General features: G+C 34.9%; 1 pseudogene; it reads right to left on the bottom strand.

The window, feature by feature from the left end:
- Nucleotides 1-642: 642 nt before the first annotated feature.
- On the bottom strand, nucleotides 643-3,493 carry LOC143616686 (alanine--tRNA ligase-like; annotated as a pseudogene).
- Between the last annotated feature and the right edge of the window lie 586 nt (nucleotides 3,494-4,079).

The raw sequence follows: 4,079 nt of genomic DNA, 5'->3' as shown, positions 1-4,079 counted from the left end.
GGTTCGAGCCTGGAACCGGTTTAAAAGGGGGTTTTGAATATAGGAACCGGTTAGGAACCGGTTCCGGTTCCTAGTCCCAAACCGTTTTGAACATGCCTACCCCTGGGGTGTTAGTGGCTACGCCCCTGAGTAGCAGTAAAACTTGCATGCATTCAAATAACATTGACATAGCAAAAATAAATGTTAGGCAAACATGTCCAATCAGGCATGATACATCACATTTTCCTAACATGATCGTAGTCTAAGATCATGTATTCAAATATACTACAATTGGTAATACAACAGTATTATATGTGCAATTTCCTAGTGGTCATGATCACACTCGGAAGGTCACATCTTCGAAGATGTTTTCACACGTCTTCATATTGAAGACTCACTCTCGGACTATACTTGGGAAGTCACATAACACACTCTTATACTAGGTTGTTAAAACACTTTGTTACACTTCTTAGTACAGCAAGGTTATAAGTTTTTGGAAAATTGGATTTTAATAATCCCAACTTAATGCAGTTGGCTGATAATAATCCCAACTTTGAAAGTAGCTGTCACTGGTCCCAACTTTCACACTATTTATTTTCATTGGACCTTCGTTAAAAAAAACTTAACGACGTTATGTTTTTTACCAAATTTCAAACTGATATTTTAGGGCTTTTGATCGGAATGAGAATATGAGTCGATTGATGTAAAACTTACTTCCAAACGGTGGTCCAATAGCAACAAGTCCACTTTTCGACCAATAGCAACAATCCTAACTGGAGAAACACATGTACTCAAAATGAAATTTTAATATATTTTGCATGAATAAAAAGTTAAAAATCAGAACTTATTTCAAACCGCTTACTTCACCGAAAACTAAACGCAAACCGTTTAATTGTTTTGCATCTGCAAGGCTTGCCTCATTTGCAAAAACCTGCAGCTCAGATTTAATTTTGTTCATTCACAATTGATTCGATTCTTGAAAGGTCTTCGAGCTTATTGAGCTTCCGGTGCTAGACGCCAAACCTTAGTTTTTTTGGACAAACATTGGATCCTTTTTGGTCAACATGAGTCACGAGTACTTCCTACGAATATATTGTACTGTTAGAAATTTCAAACCGATTTTTTGGACAAACATTTGTTCCTTTTTGGTCAACGTGAGTCACGAGTACTTCCTACAAATATATTGTACTGTTAGAAATTTTAAACCGATTAGTTAATGTGACGGTAAGCTTTATAAAAGTGCCGGCTTTGGATTACATGCAGAGCAAAATTCAACATGAGCGTGCATGTATGATTACGAGTGACTTCTTGATGCCTTTCTTAGTACACCTAAGCAAGATTCCGAAAAAAATGACGGTCAAAGGAATCATGTGAATGGTCAACACAAGTAATTTGTAATCATATTCAGCAGCCTACTTGGCAATTTGATCACCCACATGGAATCAGGCCGACTGACCACTAATTTTAGCAAGATGAATAACAAAACCACCATAAATTTGAACGTTAACCACTTCAAATGTTCCAAATTTGCCTCCAATTCGTCCGGTATCAATATCTCCAATCTAAGAAAAATCATTTACAGCTGTTAAGCTAATAATATTGTGCAACGATTTCGTAGCATATTCCCCCAACACTAACCTGACAACCTTGTTCAGCAAAAATAACTTATGCTTTCAAGAATTATGCCGAAACCATCGTCAGCATCAGGACGGTCCACATACTCAGAGCCTGTGTAAATGGATTTTATCACACTTTTGTGGTTGTGAAATTACTCAAAATGTAAGCATTAGAGTAGTGCTGAGCTGGGAAACGAAAACAAACGAACATAACACGCTTGTTTATATACATTATCCCATGTGAATTTGAAACTATCTCTTCAACATTAACTACCAACCTTCTTTCTTCTGCCAACTAGAATAAGAAAAGTATAGATTAACACAATAAAATTTGTAGAAAATAAATTATTTGAATGAAGTTTTCACCCACCTGAGTCAGATCTAATGGGAATCCATAAGTATCCCACAAAACAAATGCATCATGCAAGCCTGAGATTTGTTTTTAGATGATGAAAACAACAATATAATTGAACATAAAATGAAAATAAAACTTGTCCACTAAATTTTCCTTAAACATCTTGAGCCGTCTTCTTCTTATACTTCTCGATTCCCCACACTTTTATTTTATACACAAATAAGAATTGAAGTTGATTAAAGCACCACCATTTTCAATATTTCTCAGTTTAAAATAAAGATTACATGAAGTAAATTTCTTCCAAAACTTGCTTCCTCTTCAGCTATAATCTCTTTAATGTGTGCCCCTCATTCTTTTAGTTCGGGAAAAACATTGCCCATTGCATCCACCACAGCTTTTACCAACCTAATTCCATCATGGCAAAAAAATATTACAAAATACAAATTTTACAATATACAATATACTATTAATGTGACATATACCCATTGAAAAATTCCTTGTGCTTCAGTACTTTTGTTCTATAACGTACATCACAACGAATAATGCACCTCAAAACATACCTATGCCCTTCATTTCCTTTAAAACAAAAGTATTAGTCACAAAATAATGGGTTTTTGAGATTGTTAATTTAAATTGGTACAATTAAAGGTTTTGTGCCAACCAGGATGAGAGCCATCTACAGTGTCAAATTAAAGAGTTTTGATGTGGTCAACAATAAATCGGTACGCAATGCCGATTCCATCTTCATCATCTCGGCCCACTTTTCATGAATATGGTCTAGCACAATTGCTTACATGATAGTCAAAGAAATGCATATGAAATAAAATAAATGTAATATACAAATTCACTTTAATGATGCTTATATTACAATATCGGTTATTACCTGTTCTGCTTAATTGATGTCCAGTCTTTTAAAGCCCATTACGGTACGTGTTTGGACTTTGGCGGGCAAAATGTTCTAAGGAACCATCAGCATACGTGTTAAACTGTCAAGTTAAAAAAATTTTATGCATCAAAGATAAAAGCTTTTTACCTGATTAAACACATTCTTCCATATCTCAATCAATGCAGGGTCATCATTATCTATTACCAACTCAGCAGCTTCATGACCATCAGTTGTTCTAACAAAATATTAAACAAATTAATATAATGTTGTGTTTGAAACAATAAGAGCTACTGAAAAACTTACTTTACAACCAAAGACAAAACTCGTGCAGATAGCAAATATTTAAGCCATGTGTCTCTAGCTTTATTGTCAACATGAAAGCCTAATTTCTCATCATCACCAAAATAAGTAGCTAGCATAAATTCGATTAGTAGGGAGGCTTTAAACCTGTACATAGATACAAAAACACAAACAAACATCATACGATAAAACTTAAAAAGAGAGTTAGTTCAACTTCAACAAGCAAAAATTATGTTGCCCTAATCGAATTTCAGGCTTAGAACAGTTCGAGCAGATGGCATTGAAATTGATTGATTACCTTGAAACATATGAGAAGATGAGAACCAAGCCGGCGTAAATAGATATTGCTAACTTCATCTTCAATTCACATCATCAATGATAAGTTTCAATTTAATTGGTGATTCAAATTTTGTTCAATCGACAGGAGGAAAGCAAGAGTTTTAGTTTCATCAATTCGTCGAGGGAAATAATGGGCATTCAATACGCCAGGGCCCCATTAATTCACCGGAGATAGATGAGATTATGCCGGAGACTTAATTAGTATTTAATTTCCAGGCGTCTTAAGAGAGAGAAAGAAGGAGATGAAAAGACGCCTATATGTATTATAATGTAACTAGCAAAAGTGCTCGCGCGTTGCTGCGGGTTCGTGCATGTTATTTCCTTGTATTGGTTTGCAGTATTTAGTGTGGTGTGTAATGGATTATCAGTGCGAGCTCGCGTTCCACATGTGCATTGGTTTGTTGGGTGTTTTTTAAGTGGGGGGGGGGGGGGGCACTAAAATATTAGCAGATGCATATATATTGGATATATATATATATATATATATATATATCATGTTTTGTGATAAATTTGTTAATAAAGTAGGTTTTTGGGTTTCGTGAATTTCAATCAACATAAAGGATTGAATGTGCGTTAATTAGGGAGTAGTTAGAGTTGAAATTTA

Source organism: Bidens hawaiensis, unplaced genomic scaffold (genome assembly GCF_021521415.1).
Source record: "Bidens hawaiensis isolate Kalapana, Puna unplaced genomic scaffold, B.hawaiensis_p1.1 tig00048889_1, whole genome shotgun sequence".
Taxonomy (NCBI): domain Eukaryota; kingdom Viridiplantae; phylum Streptophyta; class Magnoliopsida; order Asterales; family Asteraceae; genus Bidens; species Bidens hawaiensis.
The sequence above is the reverse complement of the archived record's forward strand: the minus strand, read 5'-3'. Positions and strand labels throughout refer to the sequence as shown.